The sequence below is a fragment of the Camarhynchus parvulus genome, chromosome 12, assembly GCF_901933205.1.
Source record: "Camarhynchus parvulus chromosome 12, STF_HiC, whole genome shotgun sequence".
Lineage (NCBI taxonomy): Eukaryota > Metazoa > Chordata > Aves > Passeriformes > Thraupidae > Camarhynchus > Camarhynchus parvulus.
In genome coordinates this window covers 10,986,066-10,998,484 of record NC_044582.1, presented here as the reverse complement: position 1 = coordinate 10,998,484, position 12,419 = coordinate 10,986,066, and the positions used below count along the sequence as shown (strand labels likewise).

At 45.9% G+C, this 12,419-nt stretch overlaps 1 protein-coding gene across 2 annotated transcripts in view; it reads right to left on the bottom strand.

Moving 5' to 3' along the window:
* The window catches only part of PLXNB1 (plexin B1), a 73,626-nt gene that overhangs the window by 52,156 nt on the left and 9,051 nt on the right, over positions 1-12,419 (bottom strand). The gene's annotated exons all lie outside the window — the stretch shown is intronic.

The window sequence follows — 12,419 nt, the reverse complement described above, 5'->3', positions numbered from 1 at the left end:
ATCTTTTTCTTGCCAGAACCAGCCTTCCTGTTCACCCTTCTAACCATGGCATGGAGGACACCCCCAGTGTGTGTCTGCGGAGGAGAGGAGTCTGTTGGCATAGCAACTGCACACGCTAACTCTCTGCTAATGAACAGGGATAAAATGTTTTGTTCTCATTAGGAAAAATACAGACACATTCCTGATTGGTGAGTAATGTCTCTGCCTCTGGGAGATTAGCTCAGAGCTGTGCAGCCTGAAACAGCCTCAATTCAGCCCACTGCAGTGCTTCCCTTGAATAGCCACCCTCCAAGGACCCTGCATCTCTCAAGGGAAAGCCCACAGAGCTTTCTGCAGCACTTTGCCTTTGGGCCTGAGATAGCTCAAGGCGAGAATAATGAGAAGAGGCCAGACAGGAGCAAACCGGAACAGGCACAATGGGAACACACCCCCTGTCCCTGCAGGGGAGCCAGCTCTCGCTGGTGCCTTCCCTGCACCTGGGTCCCAAGCTACCTCGCAGCCAGTGAGAGTTTCTCTTTGTGCATCTACTGCAGGTCTGCCTTGCACAGGGCTCAGATCTGCCTGGAACCCCAGCTCCCACTCCAGTCACATTTCCCAGGGCTGGTTGAATAAATGGACAGAGCAAAGAGATACAGAACACTCACAGCAGAGCTCGGTGACCATTATTAGGTGCCTGGGTGCAGAAGAGACAACAAGGGCTCCTGCCTACCAGTCTTAGGATTTTGCCATTAACAATCAACAAGATCCACCACCAGTCTGGCATTTGCAGAGTATTTGCACGCTGCTGTTTTACCACTAAGGACTGTATCTGGGTGCTAACCCAAGCTACCCAAAGCCTCTGCCCACACAGGCAATACTGCCTCCCAAACCCTCTCCCCTTCAGATCCTCCTGCCACAGGAGCCAGCATGGCAAGTGGGAGGATCACAGTACTTCACTCTTTGCAAAGAAGATCTGGGGCAGATGCAAGGCCAGACACTCAATGCACAAGTAAAAATCCAGCCTCTAACCACAGTTTTGCCAGGCTTTTTGCATAAGCACAAACAAAGCTGGTCTGTACAGCACAAACACAGCCCAGCAGAATCAAACTCTGAGCCCACAGCTCATCTCTCCTTTATGCTGCTACTGGGTCCCATTTGCTCACGTCAGTTCACTTTGCCTTGAATTCAAAAGCTGCTGAGAATAGGGACTGCACACCTTAGACCTCAGAGTCTTTCTAGGGGCTGAACAGGTACACAAATTCCCTTCTCCCTCTGGTGGGAGATAGGTGCTGGCTGGGTTTAGTACCTCACACAGACACACAGCTCCACAGTAAACTGGGATGAGGCAAAGCTCTCTTGCTCTCCCACACCCCTTCACTGCTGATGGAGAAAGAGTGGGATTTAGGCTCACAGGTAGCTGCAGGCTGTGCTCTGAGCACTCGCTAACTCCCTCACCCAGCCCCTCAGACAGCCACCTGCCCTTTTCCTGCTCCTCAGGACTTCAAACACCTCAACTCAGCAGCTCAAAGTGATGCAGGAGAAGGTAGAGTCGGCATCGGGAAGAAAGGACTCTGCTCCCTTGTGCCTTCGAGAAACGTGCATGTGCAGCAGGGAACCCAAGGCTGCTGCTCTCCCTCAGCCCCAACACCTGTGTGTTAACCCTGTACTGTGATCTGCCCATAGGACTGCTCGGGCTTCATTTGTACTTTACATCCTTCCAGCTGAGAATTCTGTTATTTCAGTCCCTAGGCAGGCACTTTACTGCCTGCAAAGCCATCTCTCTCTGCCTAAAGGGGAGAAATAACCCCGGCTCTTGCCCAGCAGGGACAGACCCCGGCCTTGGCTGGCAGCCCCTGCCCAGCCTGCCGTGAAGCGCACATCCCTCCCAGACCAACACAAGGCCAGAGGGGCCGGGGTGCTGTTTTCCAGCCTCCAGGCATTTTACTTGTTCCAGGCGATCCCTCCCCCAGCCCTCAGAAAGGAAAAGCCGTGGGAATGGAGCTCAACACCCCGAAGTAGGCTCACCCCCGGGCGATGAGGAGCTTAACTCCCTGCGCGCCGGCGGGCAGCCCTTCGAACAGGCTGGCAGGACCTCGCACACGGGGACATCCCGGGAACGGCCCCGTCCTGCTCTCGGCACTGACACCACAGCCCCCAGTGCTGTGCCAGCAGGGAAGGGACAGACCTGCCACTCGTCCATCACAGTCCCTCTCACTTTCCCAGGATGCTCGTCATTGCTGCAGCTCTACTTTCCAGTGTTTCCATCCTCCACCAGCACACAACCAGCAAGCCACAAGAGCAAAGCCCTTTTTTCATCTTTCCATTCTCCCAGCAGGTCCCAAAGGCTGCCCACTCAACAAAAAGTTATCTTTACCATGTCACCAAGGCACTTTCCCTCCCTTTTGCCCCACACGCTGCGGTACAAAGCCGGCCTCGTGAGCGCGGAGCCTGCGGTCAGCCATCAGCCAGCATGTCAGGAGTTAAGTCCGCATTTCCATTCTCCTGACCTGCACCAACGCTGGCTGAATATCGAGCTATTCTTTGCAGCTTGATAAAGCATGAGAAAGCTAAAGGCCTCACACACTCCTCTTTTCACAGCTTGGCCGGCTGCCCACAAGCTGTCACTCCCTGGCACCCAGGGCAAAGAGACAGAGGAGGCCAAACTGCAGCCAGCTGCAATGAATCACTCGCTCCCGTCCCTCCTCCCCGGGGAGCCCGGGTCCCTCCTTCCGGCAAGGGATAATGTCTGCCTGGCCTCGCTGCCTTCTTTCACAGAAAAAGCCATCCTGGGCCGGGAGGGGCTCCTATTGCAAAAAGCTGCTGCCACAAAAAGGCGCAGAGCAGCTCCCAGCAAGACTGAAGAACGAGGATTTCTGCTCAGCAGCTGGATGGGAACACACGGTTGCAAGTGTTCAGCACAAACACCACTTAAAAAAATGTGAAGTTGGTCATTTGTCTAAATTGCAGGAAATTCTGGAGGAAGGCTCAGACACAGAATCTGATTTGAAGGAGACTCTTTATGCCCTACTCATGCAATATTTATTTCGGGGACTGATTTCCATTCAGTCCCTTCCTGGCTGCCCTTTTCCTTCCCGCTATCCCCAGTGTGATAGATGAGTGATTTCTCACACCAGCCCAATTACCAGGTTTCAGCCAAGCTCTCTCAACCACCACCACCATCCCCTCAAGTTTTATTTTGATGGGTTCCACAAACTGCTTCCACACATTACAGTTTGTTCTTCATTTTTAACACAAAACAGCAGAGGGAAATGTCCAGATCTCAGGGTCACTGGCATCCCAGACAAAAAGTGTAGCCAAGAAGGCACAGGAAGACCAAGGTCACCACGTGCATTTCTTGCACTACAGACCCACATTTAGAGAGCAGTGCTTTCAAAAGGTAAAGATGTGCAAGGTCAAGATGTCAGCTGTTTGCTTTCTGAGAAAGGGGATATTCTTCAGAAAAATACATGCAAACTCCACCCCTCTCCATCAGCCAAAGCATGGACTGAACAGTGGCATGTGGATCCACATAGCACATGGATACCTCCATCCACTTGTTTCTGTCTCCTGCAAAGAATAACTTTGCTGCACAGTAGCCAGTCCCTGCCCAACAGCTGCATCTCTCCCAGTACAGAGAAAGAAGCTGCAAACTGCAGTTTTATTGGGAAGAGAGTTTAACCCCAAGCCCTGCAAAGGCAAATTCTCATTACCTCCAGGGCAAAACGAGAGGTTGCTTTCCCAACAGGATGTGCTACCATGTCCAGCATCCTTCTTCTCCCACTAGCACTATCCCAATGCCTCATGCCCCTAGCAGGGTATGTTACCATAGCCATACCCTCTGCCTTCCTTTCCTACCCAAGGCAGCCTTTTAGGCTCCAAATTCAGCATACCTGCCTGGTAGTGTGCTTCAAATTCAGCCAGTGTGAGGGCAGGATAAAATAAATTCCTCTTATCTCTTCCTGCACTTGCAGGGTGATGAGGGAAGGAAGAGCTGCACAGTTCCCACCTGGCACACAATGTGTATTCAAACAGTGAGAAACTCATCAACTTTGGCTCACAAAGGTGATCCACAAAGGGTTTCTTTTATTACTGTTGTTGTTTGGGCTTTCAGGGTGTTTGTTTTTACAAACTCTGAAACAGCACAAAACAAAACCATGAAAAGAAACCTTTTTTTTGAGAGAGAAACAGAAGGACCTTAACTACTCCTAAAGCCACCTTCATCATAAACTAAAACAAGTCTTAAAAACACTCTTTCAGGGGCACAGGCTGTCAAGAACCACAAGTAATCACAGTCAATGCCACTTTATCACATTCTCTGCCAGATGACACACTATGTATGGATTTCCCCTTATGACACATTTATAGCACTTTGTAAGGTTTCTCCCGCACTCCTGTACATCTACATCAGTGTCTCCTCCACAACACCTGCAGCTACAAAACAAGTACATTGAAAAGATTATTACACTGAGTACCCGTAAGCTAGCAAGCTCTGGAACTCGGGTTATCCCTTGTGCAAATGAAACACAAAACACTCCCTAACCATGCTCACACACACTGCTCTGCTGTGGGAATGCCAGCTCGTCCAGCATTGCTCCCCTGCTCTGACAGAAGGATCTCTAAATGCAAAGCTTAATAGAAACAGTTAATATCCTGAGTGTGGCTCTGAGCCATCTGAGCTCTGTGTGTAATATAATCAGGTTCATAATGCCCAGAATAGCACTCTGGAGTCTTAGCACAGACTAAGACCTCACTGTATTAAGTGCTGTGTGGATAGTTGCAGTGGTGCCGTTTTCTCTTCTGTAAAATTACTGAGCGCCATATACAGGAACCAACCATAACCCATATTTTACAGAAGCTGGGACACAGGAGAGCAATGTACACTTTTCAAATGTCTTTTTTTGGCGGCTAAATCAAGTTAGTATTTTCACAGACGCACTGAGGGAGGGAGGGAAGGGAACACTGAGGTTACTCTCTCTCCAGAGCAGACAGGCAAAAGCCTAGTTCAGCCAAAGCTCACTGAGGCTCTTTATGTTCCTGTTCAGTGACAGAGGTCACTTGTCGAAGCCTGAACCAGATCTGGTACAGGGCTGCCTGCTAAGCATGCTGGCAAAAGGATCTGAGCTATACCCTTCTCTGCAGTTGTTTGTGTTTCTTCAGGAACACCAAAGACCTGGAGTCTGTCCCAACACTGCTTGCACTGCCTTTGCTAAAAACATGCCTTTTAGCTCCAAAGTAAAATTTGTCTTGAATTCTTTGTGCTCTGAAGAAAGAAATCCCATACACAGGATCCACGAAAAAAGCAATTGCATGTGTTTGCCAAATCATTTCACTTATGCAAATTCTAATTTTCAGCACAGATTCCACGATACTTTTCCTACCATAAATACAGGTGAGATCCATGTTTGAGCTGATTACCCTTTGATGCTCTTTAGGATCACATTGCACAGCAGGTGCTGCTCATACATCCAAAGCATCCAGAAGTCACAGCTCTTCAATTCATCGATTTTTATGAAGCACCAGGTCATGCTTTCTGGCCTTCAGCTGATCACAGTTCACGAGCCTTCTGCACATTTTGGGCTTAGGAACTGTATGTGTTTGAAGTGAATAGAGACTAGATGCCTTTTGGCAAGATGCCTGAGGCAAAGGCCTCAAGAGAGAAATCCAGCATTTCCCAGGCTGATATAAATGGACAGGCATCCCCTTGCTTCAACTTTTATTCCCTCTTTGTAGACTGGCTATGAAGAAGGACGTTCTCCTCTCACCTAAAAAAATCTGTGGTTTTAGCACTGCTTTTCCTTTTTTTCTGTTATGTGTTTTCCCCCAGAGAAGAGGAGCCCCATCAGCCCATGCAGTGTCTGATCAGAGCCTATCCTGCCCTGGCAGCAGGTTCTCCTGAGCTAAACAGAACAGGTGGGGAGGCAGGAAGACAAACTTCCACAAAGCTGTTTCTTAAACCAGATTTGCAGGGATACAGTGAAACAGAGGAAGGGTCAGGGAAGACTGAACGTGTTTGTAGCTAACCAACAAGACTGCCAGGAGAGACCCTGACCTAAAACAGATTTTCTGGAAGAAACACCAACTCCAACAATCACTTGCAGCCCAGCTGGGAGCTGCCACTGCCTCCACTCCGGCTGTACCACTGCAATGCCATCACAACCACAGCACCATCTTTCCCACCAAAGTACCTGTTCCTCTAACAGGAGGTCATAAAAACTACCTCATCCTTTGCATGTCATGAACGACGAGGATCTGAAAGTCTGGGTTTTGGCATCTACAGTAACTACTGTGAAAATGCTACAAGAGATTTTTGCCAGAACAGGTGAGAAGAGCTTTCCAACTGCTTGAAAGAGATAATGCGTACAAAGGCAACCCAGTGCAGAACTGCAAGGACAGCAAAAACGGAAGTCCTACTGCTATTGTGAACATTCCTGAGGCTGTTGGTGTGGGAAAGAGGAGAGAGTTGATTGCTGCTTTACCTATAGTCACTCAGGAGACAAGCCATCTAGATCTACAGAAATTATAATTATTTTCTGGAATAATAGACGCAGTTTCTGGGAGAAAGATTTTTCATAGGGATATTTTTGATTATTGGTTGAATAACTTCTTTGTTGCAGACTAAAAAAAAAAAAAGACCCTTCTTGCTATTGCTTTGCCATTCAAGACATTGTCATTGTCACCTTTCAGATGTGTAAGTATAAGAGACAGCAGCAGCTGAGCTGTAGTAATTAGGAGGGAGAAATGTGCAGACCTTGTCTCACATCTTCCTGTTAAGATGCAGTTTACACTTTGGCAGGTTTAACAGTCCCCAGTGAAAATAAGCCATCTGCATCTCCTCCAGCACACCATACTCATTTCTGAATCCTTCAAGCAGTTCTGGAAAAAATCAGCATTGCCTCCCTGCTTTTTTCAGGCCTAAATGCAGTCACAAACCCATTAATTCTCCTACAGTAATGCAGGAACACTGGCTCTAGACCTGTTCACAAAGAATCTACTTAAAAACATTTCCCATTTTATTTAGGCATCTACTGAGTTCCAAGTTTCACTGCTTTCTGTACTTGCAGCAGGGAAGCCAAGAGGGACGCAAGCAACCTCATTCAATTCTATTCACAAGCACCCTTCCCTGGGAAAGCCAATAACTTTAGAGGGTCTCTGCAGACTTTGCTCCACTGCTTTGCACACTGGAGAATGGCTGCTTGGTAATCCTCTTTTCACTCAGTGAGCACAGACCCAAAGGTTTTCATTCCTGTGAGCTCAGAAATTTCCATTTCCATTTGAGAGAGACATTTTCCTGGCAGTTCTCAAAAGATGCATTTGTAAAATAGGGAAACAACCTCAAGGAATGCTAAAGCAAAGGAATAAAGCTGTACGTGGACAGCCTTTCTACCTCAGCCAGGAAAGGAAATTCCTTCTCAGCACCAATGCCCCATAAACATAACCTACTCTGCAACTACCAAATACTTGATCAAAACAAAGTGACCAGCTGACCACCCTACCCTGTACAAACACCAAACATTTTCAGATCACCTGGGCCAACAGCCTCCAAAATCTCAAATGAAAGAGTCCAGAAATGTGCATTTGTGTGTGCTTGCAATACAAGCAAAGAAAAGGGGTGCACATCAGATGGCTGCAACACAGAGAGGTGAAGGTGTTCTGCTGAACTCACTACAGGAAGACATGCTCACATCAGTGGTTTTTAAACTTGTAGTGCATAGACTTTTGCTGTCTCCAAAGATAAATAAAAAGCTAAATCCATTGTTGTATTTGTATTGTAAAACATTTAGAAGTTTCCAAATCCAAAGAGGTTGAAACTTGCTTCTGTGAAGTGCAAAAGATTTAGCTGGCCCAAAGCCAAGTGCCAGAAAAAAGCCCTAGTCAGTGGCTCAGGAATGCCAGCTCTTAACACCGACCAAATGCATACAAACCCTCTGGTAGGGCAAGTCACAGTATCATCTCCCACAAAAACTCACTTAAAATTGCAGCTATCATTCACTGCCTCACTTCTGTGCCAGGGAAACCTAAGTGAGTCTCACTTTGACACCCTCCAAAGTAGTCAGCCGAGTGAGCCACTTCCCTGCCTTGCTTTAGGGGATTCCTGCTTGGTGTTTCTGTTGTAGAGAGGAACAAGAAGTGTGACTGCAACAGGCAGGATCCCCTCCATCACTCCCAGCTCCTTAGCAAAGGCATTCCTGAGGTGCACTGTGCCCTAACAAATCAACAAAAGCACTCCAGGTTTCCTGGCAGCTGGGAACTGGAATTCTGCAGTGAAGGCAAACACCTCTCCAGCTAAAGCAAACACAGCCAGGGAGCCCCTGCTGAGCACCACAGCTACTGTCAAAAGAGGGACAGAGGGAGAAGGTGGGATCATGAGGCATCTGACTGACAAAGGGCAACCCAACATAGAGAGGAGATGGTCATAAGCCCAGCCCTGACACAGGCATTCCTCTGTGCAGGCATGTGCTTGCCCAAATGGTTTATCAGAATAAACCCACCAAGCTTCATTTTTAGAGCAATGACCACCTTGCCCTGATACAGATGGTACTTTTGCCTTTAAGAGCATTTATTTTAATGTTTAGAAGACCCATGTAAAAGATCCTGCAGAAATACAGAACAAAAATAGCCTAGTCTTAAACAGCTTATAACTTAACTCTAAAATAAACGGAGACAAAGGGAACAGCAGTGATCAGTGTGAGCAGCACTCAGCTCAGCAGAACAAGATGACTCCTGTTTCCAGGGGTAAAGGAAGGCATTTGGGTTTTTTCTTTTCAAACTATATAACAGAAAAAACCTGATGAAAGATTTGAGAGAAGAATTATTAGGTGGGTTGAAATACATTTATGGGCCAACCACCTCTCAAAGAGAAATCAAACCAGCATTTTTCAAAAGCAGCACAAGGAAACAACAGAGGGTAATGTTACCAGACAAACAGCAGTAAGAGCCCAGTTTCCAGCACTAATATTTGCTAGATTGCATACAAAAAACTAGATGGGCTGCCTCAGGACCTCATTTTCAGTTGCACTTGGCGAGTAAGGGAAAGGAGAAACCAAGCAGGGCTGAAATAGTGACAGCAAAAGCAAAAGAGCTGCCTGCCTCAAATGCTCTTACAACAGGCACAAGCCCATCAATACCATAAAATATCTCTCATTCAATAAAACAAAGGCATCTTCCTCAGAAGCACCCTGAGAGCTGGAACAAATACCCAGATTTTACCATCTCCCCCTCCTGATGGTTATGCTCTCCCACAGGGAGTTTCCTGGGAACACTTTCAGTGCATGGATGGGAGGTAGCAGAGGGTAAGTGTGAACAAATTTACTTATGTCAGACCCGATCTGGACTGCAAATCCAAGTCTTCAGCTTCCATGGCATCATTTGGAACCCTCACTCAGACCACTGTAAGGCACACTTTCCTTCCCACTCCCTTGAAGAACCACCAGATACCAGTCCATAGGCAAATACTGCCTTTAGGGTAAATCCTGGTCTACCTACACGAAGTTAATTGAGACACAGAGATGCCAGGCAGCTGACAGTGCACAGCAATGGTGCAAAGCCAGCAGCCCCATCAGCAGGTGAGTGCCAGGAGCTCCCACAGCACAAATCATCCCCCCCCAGCCTGAGGGAGATCCAGCTGGCAGAGTTTGGCTCTGTTTGGGAAGACCCTGAGTGGCACTTAAAACCCTGAGTCTCAGGAAAGAAATAACAGCTGAATGTGCTGGGTGAAGGACTAAGGACTCCTACATATGTATGGTGGAGAGACACACACAAAGGAGGGCGGGGGGTGGCAGGGAAGAGTGACAGCAAGACTTGTCTCTGAGCCTTGTGCTTATTTTGACCTTTCAGTTAAAGATTCTCCAAAAAGGCACTGCTCAGCCCCAAGCCTGATTAGATGTCTTGGGAAAAACAGAGCACAAAGCATCACACATGAATGAGCACAGAGCCATAACACGATCTTGATATTCCCACCCATCCATATGGCCAAAAAAAGCCACGTTCTTCAATGCAAACATTGGCAGCAGCAATATGAAACGAATGTGTTAATTAGCAGATTTTGCAATCCAGCACACAGCAGAGACTGCTGATGGTGGCTATTATATAGTCAATCAGAAGTGAAACAGAACAAGTACCACGTTACTTAAACCATTCACAACAAGGTTAATAATTTGCTAATTGCATATTTCTGGCCTGAGCAGACCAAGGTCTGTTTTTCAAGCTTCTTTTCTCAAAGGTATTTTGAAATGTATTTAGTAGGGCAAGCTCTCCATCACTTGCAACTCTTCTCTTTGTTAACATTCAGTCTCAACTTGAATGTTTAGCTTAAATTCAAGAAAGGCCACTGCCTTGCTTTACAGAGCATCAAACTAAATGAGCTCAGTGATTTCCCAGCCTTGTAAAGTTCTTTCATTTTCAGCCTGTAAACAATCACAAGTTATTCTGAAACAATCAGAGGCTAAATTACAATATTCATCAGATTTACTTCTTGTATAGGATTTTCACATTGAATGCAGGAGAAGATTATGAAACTGAATTACTTAAATGCCACTGGAATTTAACATAATTCCTTAGAGTACGTGAGTTTACACATTAAATGCTTAATAAAACTCTGCTCTCCTAGAAAGTTTAATCAATAAAATAAATACTGCAAGATAGGTGAGATAGCCTATTTCACCATTACACTGATATTTCTAAGAAATATAAAAAATATAAAGAAGATTTCATTTTCATGAGATATTTGAAGTACAAACCTCAAGCTGACACTCCTGTCATGAACAATATTCTTTACATCCAGGATGTACCACTTCTGCTGCATAAAACATCTAGACATAAAGTTTGGAAGGAAAAGAACAAACAGGGATGAAGAACATGACTGAATTGGTCTTGGGGTTATTTCTAAAGCACAGAAAAACAGAAATCAATTGCACCAGGACTAGTCAGAGTCACATAATTTAAGGTACAGCCGCTCTGATTTCCTGCCTAACACACAGGCACTGTTCCATTTTATCCACTCACACCTCCATAAAGCCCATTAAGTGGTTCTGTGAAATGTAGTGGTTTATGGCATCCAGACTAAAGGCCTTTGGAGGTCAAAACCTAAGTTCACTACTCTGCTAGTAGTTTGCTACAATGGCTCCATCATTCTTTCTGGCAGCGAGACCAGACTAATTTCTTATTTGTTTGCCTTCTGCCTTGAGCCATTAATTCCTTCTCTGCTGGATTAAAGAGGAGCTCCTCAGAGTCAATTATGCACATGTTTTAACCAACTCACCTCTCAATAGTTTTTTTGGCAATCAACAGATTGGTCCTGTCAGTGTCTCTACAAGACATCTTTTCTTGAGTCCTTGAACAGCTTTTTACTTTTTTGTTTGTTTGTTTTTAATATCAATTTGATTGTCCTCCCCCCACCTCTTCCCCCTTCCTCAGGGTCACTGCTTTGGTGAGGCACAACCAGTGAAAAATTAGCATCTCTGGCACACAGAAGTCCAAACTTGCCTGTATCAGATGGATGCAATTTCACTGGACTCATTTTACAGCATAACGGAGGAGCTACAGAAATCAGGCTGCAAAGATGGTATCAATTCACTAACAGTCAATTATCTGACTGTACTGAGGGTAAGGAGCTCATATCTTTCTTAATCACCATTTAATCATTTCTCCAAAACCTCTGAGGTAAACTTCACTACCTCCCCCATTCTGCCAAAGACTTACATACTATTCAGAATATTCAAGCAAGAAAATCCCAACATTCCTGTCATTTCTAGCCATGGTTTTGAATTTGTCCTCAGCGTGGCCTGCTTCTCTGCTGAATCAACATTAGCAGTGGCTTTAAACTTATTTTCAGAATACTGATGAACTACTGAACAGCAGAGGACACTACTGATGCTTGCTGAAGTCACCTGCTAGGAATATCACTTTCTGAAATGCACCCAGTAACCCATGATTTCAGAAGCATCAGCCTTTTATTTTAATTAAATAATTATGAGGTATGCTGTTGGTGTTGGCACGGACCAATTATTCATACCATTCTATGACTCCAAGTCAAACATCCAAGAAACACATTACATGAACAGTCACCTGCTGCCGTGTTCCTTTCCAGCAGCACTTTCTTACTATTAACACAATCCATCCCTTCAGAGGTGTATATCCTCTGAAGTATACATCAAAATTATAACTCAAACCTCCCCAAAGACCTGACTTATTCAAGATGACTGCATGAAAAGCATTAATCCCTTGTAGGTGTTAACCAGGCACTCCATATCACAAGGACTGGTACCTTCCTCTACTTCTGTTCCAGCAGCAGGCCCATTGAACTTCCACCTCTAACCAGATTTCCATTGTGTGCCACTTCTCATTTTGTGTTACTTCTCATTTGGTGTTGTACAATAAACCCACACCTAAGTTTGCAAAGAGCACAAGGCAGAGAGCTTGTGCTCTGTAGACAGGCAGGTACA